Source organism: Rhineura floridana, chromosome 5, assembly GCF_030035675.1.
Source record: "Rhineura floridana isolate rRhiFlo1 chromosome 5, rRhiFlo1.hap2, whole genome shotgun sequence".
Classification (NCBI taxonomy): Eukaryota; Metazoa; Chordata; class Lepidosauria; order Squamata; family Rhineuridae; genus Rhineura; species Rhineura floridana.
In genome coordinates, this window is record NC_084484.1 from 164,681,165 (window position 1) to 164,693,445 (window position 12,281).

General features: G+C 42.8%; 1 protein-coding gene across 3 annotated transcripts in view; it reads right to left on the reverse strand.

The window, feature by feature from the left end:
- Positions 1–10,861, reverse strand: part of CEP126 (centrosomal protein 126) — a 40,493-nt gene extending 29,632 nt beyond the window's left edge. For all 3 annotated transcript variants that reach the window (XM_061628758.1, XM_061628756.1, XM_061628755.1), the window contains exons 1-2: positions 10,692–10,861; positions 8,566–8,685 (exon numbers count right to left, since the gene is read on the reverse strand). The gene's annotated coding sequence lies outside the window, so the exon portion shown is untranslated. The remainder of the gene's footprint in view (positions 1–8,565; positions 8,686–10,691) is intronic.
- Between the last annotated feature and the right edge of the window lie 1,420 nt (positions 10,862–12,281).

A 12,281-nucleotide genomic window follows, 5' to 3' on the forward strand; every position in this document is an offset into this window, starting at 1 on the left:
GTCAGGAACAGCCTGGTTACAGCAATCCACATGTTAGTAACCTCAAGGCTGGAGTATGGGAATGCAATGTGTGTGGGGATGCCTTTGAAATTGGCCTGGCACACCAGTTGTCTGGAACAGCTTACAAAGTGCATAGCAGTAGCGCTTCGCTTTACAGCGATTCACTAATACAGCGGTCTCAGTTAGATGCAATTAGACTAAAGCCCCACTCATACGGCACTTGTTCCGCTTTTACGGCGGTTTTCGGGCATCGTGCGCCATTCTGTTCAATGGGTTCTGCTTTACAGCAGTTTTCGCTTTACAGCGGGGGTCCAGAACGTAACCCGCTGTATGAGTGGGGCCCTACTGTATTATATTGTGGTGGGAGAACCACCAAGCCAAGTTCCAAGTTCACTGACATACAAAGCCCTATATAGCTTAGGACCTACATGCTTGACACTCCTTTATTCATGCTGACACTTTCTTATACATCCATTTAAGATCTGTCAGGGTTGCCCTCTTGAGGATTCTGTGTTGAGCTGAATTTCAATATGCAGTGACACAGGAGAAGGCATTATTGGTACAGTAGCCAAGAATATGAAATTCCATTCTTTCCCAAATATCGTTGGTGCCACCTCTTGAGTTTTCATTGGCAGTGAAATGCATATTTAATTACCCAGGTCTTTGGGTGAGCTACTGGCTTCTGCTTGTCACTATAATGATCAGCTGTTGTCAGGTTAATGACAACACATTTCAAAAAATTCAAAAATATTAGTTGTGCAGGTCCTGCATATTTTTTTGGGGGGGGGAGGAAGTAAGTCTGAGTCCAGTGGGATACTAAAACATGGGTGCATGAATGGGACTGCAATTTAAGTATACTACAGCTCTAGAATGTAAGTGTCCTATGCACACTTACCCAAGAGTAAGCCCCATTAAACACAGTAGGTCTTACTTCTAAGTAAACATTCATATGTTGGAAGATTGACAGACAAAAGAAAGCACTTCACACAGCACACAATTAAACTATGGAATTTGCTCCCACAAGAGACAGTGACAGCCACCAACTTGGATGTCTTTAAAAGAGGATTGGACAAATTCATGTCTATCAATGGCTACTAGCTATGCTCTGCCTTCATAGTCTGAGGGGATATGCTTCGAAATACCAGTTGCTGGAAACCGTAGGAGTGGGGGAGAGTGCTCCTGTGCTCGGGTCCTGCTTGCAGGCATCCCATGGACATTTGGTTGGCCCAGATGGGCCTTTAGCCTGATCCTGCAGGGCTCTGCTTATGTTTTATATGAGCATACACCACAGTTACTCACCTTTTAATGGGTTTGGTAGGGCTTGTCCTTATTGTACTGTTCACTGTTTTTCAATTTGGCTTTTAATTGATTTTACTTTGTATTTTATCTAGTTGTTAAGTTACTTTGAGACTTTTTTATATAAAGGAATTAACAAATATAATAAAAATAATAATTTTATGTACATTTACTTGGATGCAAGTCCAATTCAACTCAATATAACTAGCTTAGTAAAATGCACAGAATAGTGCTATAAGCAGGCACTGTTCAGCATGAATAAATCTAGAATATGCATTTATCAATCTTGCAAACCCTTAGTGCAGATGTCACTGAGACAGCAGTGGATACAGTGGTAGGATTGCACCGCTAACATAACCTCCCTCCACCTAAGTTGTTGCTGCATATGGGAATGAAGAGGGGGACGTGGTGGTGAGGTTGAAGCGATGCAAACATGCTGGCAGGTACATTGCAACCAACCTTGCTGCTCTACCCGTGTCCCAGTATGCAGCAGCAATTCAGCTGGAGGGTGGTCAGGTGGGTGGCTCAGCCCCACAATGCTGTCCACCACTACTCTGGGATGCACACATAATATATTACACACATAAACATCCATTCCTCGAAATGCCAAGAAATGATTTTCCTCTTAATAGCTGCAACCTCACCTTTACGCACTAGTAAATGAAGTAAACATCTATGATGGAGTAATTCGATTCTATCACTAGTTCAACATATGGCACCCCAGGGTGAATCACAGAACAAAGACTCTTTCAGATTTTTAGCTTAAAAAATTACATTAAGAGTGAGGAGCTGTACTGGAAATGCATTAAGAATTTACTGTGAGTCAACCTTTCTGAGAGTACACGTGACTTTGTTCTACTGTGATATACCTTGCAAGCCACAGGGATAGCCCTTCTGTGACATTTTTCTTTCACTTTCAGGCTAAGTGATATAATGGAGGCTCTCATAAGAACATAAGAACATAAGAAGAGCCTGCTGGATCAGGCCAGTGGCCCATCTAGTCCAGCATCCTGTTCTCACAGTGGCCAACCAGGTGCCTGGGGGAAGCCCGCAAGCAGGACCCGAGTGCAAGAACACTCTCCCCTCCTGAGGCTTCCGGCAACTGGTTTTCAGAAGCATGCTGCCTCTGACTAGGGTGGCACAGCACAGCCATCATGGCTAGTAGCCATTGATAGCCCTGTCCTCCATGAATTTGTCTAATCTTCTTTTAAAGCCATCCAAGCTGGTGGCCATTACTGCATCTTGTGAGAGCAAATTCCATAGTTTAACTATGCACTGAGTAAAGAAGTACTTCCTTTTGTCTATCCTGAATCTTCCAACATTCAGCTTCTTTGTATGTCCACGAATTCTAGTATTATGAGAGAGGGAGAAGAACTTTTCTCTATCCACTTTCTCAATGCCATGCATAATTTTATACATTTCTATCATATCTCCTCTGACCCGCCTTTTCTCTAAACTAAAAAGCCCCAAATGCTGCAACCTTTCCTCGTAAGGGAGTCGCTCCATCCCCTTGATCATTCTGGTTGCCCTCTTCTGAACCTTTTCCAACTCTATAATATCCTTTTTGAGATGAGGCAACCAGAACTGTACACAGTATTCCATAGATTTATACAACGGCATTATGATATCAGCTGTTTTATTTTCAATACCTTTCCTAATTATCGCTAGCATGGAATTTGCTTTTTTCACAGCTGCCGCACACTGGGTCGACATTTTCATCGTGCTGTCCACTACAACCCCGAGGTCTCTCTCCTGGTCGGTCACCGCCAGTTCAGACCCCATGAGCGTATATGTGAAATTAAGATTGTTTGCTCCAATATGCATAATTTTACACTTGTTTATATTGAATTGCATTTGCCATTTTTCTGCCCATTCACTCAGTTTGGAGAGGTCTTTTTGGAGCTCTTCGCAATCCCTTTTTGTTTTAACAACCCTGAACAATTTAGTGTCATCAGCAAACTTGGCCACTTCACTGCTCACTCCTAATTCTAGGTCATTAATGAACAAGTTGAAAAGTACAGGTCCCAATACCGATCCTTGAGGGACTCCACTTTCTACAGCCCTCCATTGGGAGAACTGTCCATTTATTCCTACTCTCTGCTTTCTGCTTCTTAAAGAGCAACTCCCATTTGGTCCTCTTTGCATGGGAGATATAGTCCTCATAGCTGGCTAGGCTGCCACTGACCTGTGCTCATCTTTTCTGTCTGTCTTCCTTCCATGTAAATTGATGTCTCAAGGAGCTATTCATACCTCTGACTCACCTTCCTGTTTTCTCTGCTGACCACCAGAGAAGGAACCATGTTCTCTTTGTCTCTTCTCTAGCATGAGGGGTAGTGTCCAGGCATGGTCACTGCAGCCTTCAACTTAGTTAGCTAGTGAGAAGTTGCACCTTTCCTATCCAGTATGTATTTCTATTAATAAAGTAGTATTTTTTTATTTTGAAACCAAGTAAGTCTGAGTGATTTAAAGTAAGGTAAAAGTTCGCTTTCTCTCAGGTAAAATCATATCCATGCAGCACACAGTGCTAAGCAAGCAAAGCTAAGCTAAACTCTGCTAATTTACTAAATCTTTAATTAGTCTACCAGCCATCAGAGAACCAAACACAGACAAAGTATTAATCACCACTAGTTTATCTTATATTAAGGACTTCTATAACAAGGAATTGCAAGACCTCATTTACCAGGGCTTAAAGGTGAGCTTACTGTCACTAAAAGGTAAATCATTTCTTAGCACATCAAGCAAGGGGTAACATATATAATTGTATATATTTTATTGCTTCAGGTCTTTGTGAATCCAGGGGAGATTTACTCCTTTGTTTATAATCTTGAGAACTATAAATTAATCTCATACAAATGCTCTAACTAGGTGGAGACTAGGTTCCCATCAACATCCTAACTGTATTCTTCAGCTTGTTGGTGTTTTGGACATGTCTTTGGGATAAGCCTCCAAACTTATTTCATTAAACCAAGTGATCCCAGGACTGGGTTCATCATTGTTTTCTTGGGGGGGTATTGTTATTGTGTTCTTGTTATTTTAATTTATTGTTGTTAGCCACCTTCAGCTCACTTGAGGAAAGGTGGGGTACAAATGTTTTTATTAAGTCCATTGCATTGCCCTCCTTTTTAATTCCTTCTCCAAATCTGTGATTTCTCCCAGGTTTCTGCTTGTTGAAACCTGTACAGAATGCCTTTTGTAGATTAGTGTAGTATCAAAACAGAGTATTACCAGCAGTTTAACAGTACATCACAGAGACAGCAACTCAAGGAATCTCATGTTACATGAATATATACAAACCAAGGAATGCAAACCAATGAACTCTATACATTTCTTGATTGCAGTGGGGCAATCTTCTAGTGTAACAAGAAGCTAATATTAAGATACCTAATTTTCTAGGTGTGATTTAGTTTAGCATGCACAATGCCTTGCAAAAGTAATCAGATCCCTGACCAATGCTCTGATATTACCGAATTACAAGTGGTACATTGTAATTTCATTCTGTATATTTTATTTTGAAACACTGAAACTCAAAATGAATTATTGCAAGGTGACATTTAAGGACAGAACATGGAGAAACCGATTGGTTCCCAATCGGAAAGGGTGTGAGACAAGGGTGTATTTTAACACCCTATTTGTTTAATCTGTACACAGAACATACCATACAGAAAGCAGGACTGGACCAATATGAAGGAGGTGTGAAAATTGGAGGGAGAAATATCAACAATTTAAGATATGCAGACGATACCATACTACTAGCAGAAACCAATAATTATTTGAAATAAATGCTGATGAACTTTAAAGAGCAAAGCACAAAAGCAGGACTACAGCTGAATGTCAAGAAGACTAAAGTAATGACAACAGAAGACTGATGTAACTTTAAAGTTGACAATGAGGACATTGAACTTGTCAAGGATTATCAACACCTTGGCACAGTCATTAACCAAAATGGAGACAATCGTCAAGAAATAAGAAGAAGACTAGGACTGGGAAGGGCAGCTATGAGAGAACTAGAAAAGGTCCTCAAATGCAAAGATGTATCACTGAACACCAAAGTCAGGATCATTCAGACCATGGTATTCCCGATATCTATGTATGGATGTGAAAGCTGGGACAGTGAAAAAAAAGCGGGTAAGAGAAAAATCAACTCATTTGAAATGTGGTGTTGGAAGAGATGCGCATACCATGGACTGCAAAAAAGACAAATATTTGGGTGTTAGAACAAATTAAACCAGAACTGTCACTAGAAGCTAAAATGATGAAACTGAGGTTATCATACTTTGGACACATCATGAGAAGATATGATTCACTAGAAAAGACAACAATGCTGGGGAAAACAGAAGAGAGTAGAAAAAGAGGAAGACCAAACAAGAGACGGATTGATTCCATAAAGGAAGCCACAGACCTGAACTTACAAGATGTGAACAAGGTGGTTCATGACAGATGCTACTGGAGGTGGCTGATTCATAGGGTCGCCATAAGTCGTAATTGACTTGAAGGCACATAACAACAACAACAAAAGGTAACATTGGTTTTATGTTGGGAAATATTTGTAAGAAACATAAAAAACTGAAACATGCTGCTTGGGTAAGTATTCAACCCACATACATTAATATTTGGTAGAGCCACCTTTTGCTGCAATAACAGCTTTAAGTCTTTTGGGGTAGGTATGCACCAGCTTTGCACACAGTGTGAGGGATTTTGGCTCATTTTTCTTGGCAGATTCACTCCAGGTCATTCAAGTTGGTTGGACATTGCTTGTGGACTACAATTTTCAAAGAGCACCACAGATTCTCAATGGGATTGAGATCAGGACTTTGACTGGGCTACTGTAGGACATTCACCTTTTTCTTCTTGAGCCATTCCAGTGTTGCTTTGGCCTTGTACTTGGGATCATTGTCCTGCTGAAAAGGAAATTTCCTCCCGAGCTTGTTTTTTAGTGGACTGGAACAGGTTCTTTTGCTCCATCCATTTTTCCTTTAATTTTAACAAGATGCCCAGTCCCTGCTGATGAGAAGCATCCCCACAGCATGATGCTGCCACCACCACACTTCACTGTAGGGTTGGTGTGTCTAGAGGCATGGGCAGGGTTAGGTTTGCGCCACACAGTGCTTTGAGTTTTGGCCAAAAAGCTCTATCTTGGTCTCATCTGACCACAAAACCTTTTCCCACATCGCAGCTGGAGCACTCTCATGCTTTCTGGCAAACTCCAGATGTGCTTTCAAATGGTACTTTTTGAGTAATGGCTTGTTTCTTGCCACCCTTCCATACAGGCCAGCATTATGTAGAGCTCTTGATATGGTTGACTGATGCACCATTACTTCACTCCCAGCACTGAACTTTGTAGCTCCTTCAAAGTGGTTGTTGGCCTCTCTGTGGCTCTCTCACAAGTCTCCTTCTTGTTCGAGCACTGAGTTTTGAGGAATGGCCTTTTCTTGGCAGTGCGTGGGTGGTGTGAGGCAGCTTCCAGTTCCTGATTGTTGATCCAACTGTGCTCACTGAGATATCCAAACACTTGGATATTATTTTGTACCCTCTTCCTAATCTATGCCATTTGTATTACATTCTCTGTCACTTCTGTAGAATGCTCTTTGATGTTCATTTTCCTTCAGATCCACAGCCTGACCAATGATCCTTCAACAGTGGGGTTTTTATCCTGACAATGTGATAACAACTTTAATGGTTCTCAGGTGGAGGCCAATGGTAAGGCAACTGTGTTCTCAATAAGGCAATTTCTTCCATCTGTGTAAACTGGGAGCTCCCCAGCACAGGGGTTGAATATTTATGCAAGCAACATGTTTATTTTTTTATGTTCCTTACAAACATTTCCCAACATAAAACCAATGTCACCTTACAGTAATTGACTGTGAGATTGAGTCAGGGAGCTACCATCAAATAGGCCTTTTCACAAGTCACAGAAATAAAAAACCATATTTAGCAATGAAACAAGTAGGGCCTACCCAGCACATCTTAATGCCCAGGCAGGATAATTTAGAGGAAGGTGCTTCAACATTAACAACTTGAAATGGGCTCAGTGCTATACAGGCAGCCAGTACAGACAACTGGTGTTATATCAGCTCAGCTGGTAAACCAGTCAGTACTCTTGCCACAGCTTTCTGTATCAGCCATAGTTCCAAACCTTTTTCAAGGGCAGCCTGATGTAGAGAACATTACAGTAATCCAACCTGGGATTACAAGAATGTCATCACTGTGGCCAGATTATCCCTGTCTAGGAATGACTGTAGCTGGCAAGTCATCCACTTGGGCTTCCAGAGATAAGATATGAATCCAAGAGCACCACAAGACTATGTGCCTGTTTCATCAGAGGGAGTGCAACCTCATCTAGAACAGGGTGCCTACCCAATTAACAGACTCGAGAATCTCCCACCCACAGGACCTCTGTCTTGATGGTATTCAGCTTCAGTTTTTTGGTCTTTATCCAGCCCATTACTGCCTCCAGACATCAGTTCAACACCAGCAATCTCCAGATTCAGATGGTTTTATTTATTTATTTGTAAAAGTAATTATACACCACCCTCTCACAAAACATCAGGGCAGTGTACAGTGACAGAAAAAAAATTAAAAGCAATAAAAACAATCATTAAAATGACTGGCCACTCAAGAGACACTGAGATGGTATGGAGAGACAGAGCTGGGTATCATCAGCATGCTGATGCACCATACACAGATCTCCTGATGAGCTCACCCAGCAGCTGGATATAAATGTTAAACAGCACATGAGACATAAGGGAGCCTGCAGAGCCACACAACATAATTGTCATGGGGTCAAGAAAGCCACTATCTGGAAGCAGTCTTGCAGGTAGAAACAGAATCATCATTTTGCTGTGCCTCTGACCCCAGCCCACAGAGCCAATCAAGAAGAATACCATGGTCAATAGTATAAAAATCTGCTAAAAGATTCAGGACTAAAAGGTTATACGTCTTCTGTATTTCTTCCAATCAATCACAGCAACCAACCGGTGCCAAAACCGGGCCTGATGCCAGATTGAAATGGATCTAAATAATATATTTTTTCCAAATATGCCTGAAGCTGACCCAGCATGAACCTCTCAAACACCTTGCATCAAATGGGATATTTGCAAAGAGGTTGGCTGCCATAGCAGGGCTTCTTGAGGGGCTGAACCACTGCCTCTTTCAAGGCAACTGGCACCACTTCGTCCCACAAAGAAGTATGTACTATCCCCTGGACCCACCTAATCAATCCCCAAGAATAAACATATACTTAAAAATAAAGTATGTCCTACATTAACATACCTCCTTCTTTTATTTGTTTCTACAAAATGTTTTCGTGCTCGATTACGAAATAGTCTTTGATCCTTTAGCAACTCATGACGCTCTTTTGATAAATCTCTCTCAAGAAGAATCTTTAGATTTCTAATCATGACATTAAAGATAATGGAAACTGTAGCAAAAATCCTAGATAACCAGATTTTCTTTGTTTAATTTCTAGTTAGTGTCATAACCATCTGTAGTCTGTTAATGCCATGAATTCTTTTATAAGAAGCAAGCTTCTACAGGTAAAGAATAAAAAACAGTAATAGCTACATTAAAATACTTTTAAAACACGTGTGAACTGACTCGAGAGCCTGGATCATCTTGAATTTTCTGTCAAGTGTACCCTTGGTTGCAAACCCCAGGTTTTCTGTTGTTCACCGCCCAGAGAGCTATTGCTTGTCGGGCGGTATAAAAATCTAATAAATAAAATAAATAAATAAATAAATTTGCTGCTCTGTAATGTGTGAAAGGTAAAGGTATCCTAGCAGAATCCACTGTTTTTTACTACACAGTGTGTGAAACATCTCCCTAGCCAATGCCTTGGGACACCTGTTTATCATATTCACACATTAACATTTTTAAGAGTACACTGGCTACAATCTACACTGGCTTCCAGTAGTTTTCTGGGCCCAATTCAAGGTGTTGGTGCTAACCTTTAAATCCCTATACGGTTTCGGCCCAGTTTATCTGAAGGAGCACCTCCAGCATCACCAATTATGCCGCCCGACAAGATCAGCCATGCAGGGCCTTCTCTCAATCCCACCAACAAAAGCAGCTAGGTTGGTGGGGACTAGAGAGAGGGCTTTTTCGGTGGCGGCCCCCACTCTCTGGAATTCCCTCCCGTTCGATCTTCGGCATGCCCCTTCCCTGGATACCTTCCACCGAGCCTTAAAAACGTGGCTGTTTGGACAGGCCTTTGGGACCGCCGGGATGGGCTAATTACATACTGAATGCCCGTTGTTGTGTACTGCATATGTTGTTATTTTTGTTACTGCTGATTATATTGTATTTTATTGTAATTATTGTATTTTATTGAAATTTAATATGTACGTCGCCTAGAGTGGCTTCGGCCAGATAGGCAACCTAAAAATTAAATTTACATTTACATTTACTCCGTGTGTGTGTGTGTGGTGGTGGTGGGAAATCACCTTTCCTTCTGTTCATACCCTCAGGACTTGAACAAGGAGTTCAAGGATGCATGCAAAGTTCACCACCATTTTATCCTCACAACACTTTTGAGATAAGACTAGCAACTAGCTCAAGACTGTGCAGCGACCTTCATGAGCAAATGGGGATTTTTATCCGGGTTTCTCCAAATCCTAGAGACCAAGGGCATTTCCAGACAACCTATTTATTGAATATTCATTCAGATTTGTTTGACAAAGCATCAAAGCAAGTGCTATTCCACACTTTCCAGTGCATTTTTCCATCACTTTTCCTCATTGCACAAAGTTCAGTCTCTGTGGGAGCAGGCTCATTGCGCAATCAACGACATCAACTATAGTTGCTTCCAGACAACCTGTTTAATGGGCTTTCATTCTAACTTGATTGTGGAAAGGTTAGATGAAGCTGGCTATTTAATGAGTGGTCACTCCTGTTTGTTTGTGGGAAGATTAGACAACTGTTGCAATGAAACAAGTATTACCCCACACTTTCCAATACATTTTCGGTCACTTCCCTTAGCACAAAAAGTCCGATCTTTTGGGGAAGCAGTTTTGTTTCGCAAGAGCATCAAATCAATTTAAACTATGTAGCCTGAACTTGCCAGTATGTGATTGAATCCCACCTTAAAACAGTGACAGTCTGGATGCGCCCTATAATTTAGCAACCTCAATTTGCTGAAAGGACTCCAGCAACCTAACCATTACACCACACTTTCTTTCCACACAGAAGTAGGTGTAATGAGTAAACCTACACACACACACAAGGAGCAAGGTATGAAGCCATCTTATCTCTTGGTTCTTCTTCTTGGTCGAATGTAGATACAACATTTAATAACTAGATCTCATCTCACCCACACTAGGTTCTTGCCGTATCCCGCCCCTTCTCGCTTCCTGTCAAGAAGCCCCATCCCCTCCCTTGCCGAGGACCGGCTGTGAGGATACGCGCAGGGGACGAAGGAGGTCAAGGACCGGCGGCCGAGGCCCCGAGGAGGGGCGCTTTCGGAGAGGCCCCTCCTCAAGCATGGGTCGGCGGAGCCGGCGGTAGCTTCAGCCTCCAATCCGAAGACCTCCTGGCTCCCGCCCGCCGGCACCCGTCCGTAGCTGGAGTAGTAGTAGCAACTGTTGCTGCCGCCGCCGCCGCTGCCAGGCTCCATTCACCCCCTCAGCCCTCCGCCGCCGCCGCCGCCGCCATCCTCATCGACTCCCTCACAGGCCCGGTCAGTGCTCCCCCGGCCCTCGGATCAAGGGGCGCGTGCGTACGCCTGCGGGGGTCCCTTCCTCGCGCCTCGGATCGCTTTCTCCCCTCTTTCTCTCGCTCGCGGGGTCCCTGGTCAGCGCCCAGCGGGAGGGCTCGAGGGAGCCCTCCCCACCGCCCCTCGCCTGGCTCCAGGGCGCCACCGCCCAGACGCCATCTTAGCAACCAGCGACGCCGCTTCCTTCGCAACGGAAACCAAGGGCGACGGCGAAAGGGAGGAGCGGGAGGGAGGAGACTCGGCTCTGACGAGGGTGCTTTCACTCTCCGAGGAGAAAGTCTTCATGGAAGGCTCTTGGTTGTCTTCCTTCCTCTCCCCCACAAGTCGCCGGGTCTTGTACTTTGGGGGGCTTAAGGCCTGGGCTCCTACTGGGAGGAAGGGCGGGAAGAGCATATATATTTATTTATTTATAGTCACCATTTCCATATTTAGGTTGTTTTTAATGGTGTTTTAAAATTGTTGTAACCTGTCCTGGGACCTTTTGGTAAAGGGTGGGTAATAAATTTATTATTATTATTATTATTTGTATACTGCTCTTCTAGTAGTCATGCACCGCTCAGGGCAGCTAAAAATTTAAGAATTAAAACCTGTAAAATATTCCAGAAATACAAAAGTATATGTATTAACGTTTCTATTGATTGTAAGACACTTTGGGTTCACCTTTGTGAAGAAAAGCAACTAATAAATTTAACAAACAATGACCATCCCCCATTTGGGAGGGGGATTTACCAGTACTATATTTATTTATTAAATGTATATTCCACCTTCCTCCTAGTAAGAGCCCAGGACAGCTACTACCAGCACTAACACTTCAAATTGCCCCCAGAAACAGGGCCATCTCTTGGGTCTGGGCAAATTGAGGTGACTACCTGGGCCCCATGCTTTGCAGGAGGCATCCCTGTCTAGCCTGCCACCTGCTGTTCACCTGGTGCAGCTCTCCACCTCCCTAACTAGAGAGAGGAAGAGTTGGAAGCAGAGAGCTTTGCTGCTAAGGATGCAGTGAATGTAACCTAGAAATAGTGGTTTTAATACTGAATTTTAAATTGTTGTAACCCACCATGGGACTTTATGTGAAGGGCAGGTAAGAAAACAAATAAGTAATAATCAGTGCTTTTTTGTGATGGTCCTCACCAGTACAGAGTACCATCACCTCTTTTTTTTTTTTTTGCTGCCTATGGTAGCCATTTTGTGATGGCACCCATGGCATTCTTATCAAGATATGAATACTGACACCCCATTTTTAACCAAACAAAGCACTGATAATAATAGAGAGAAGGAC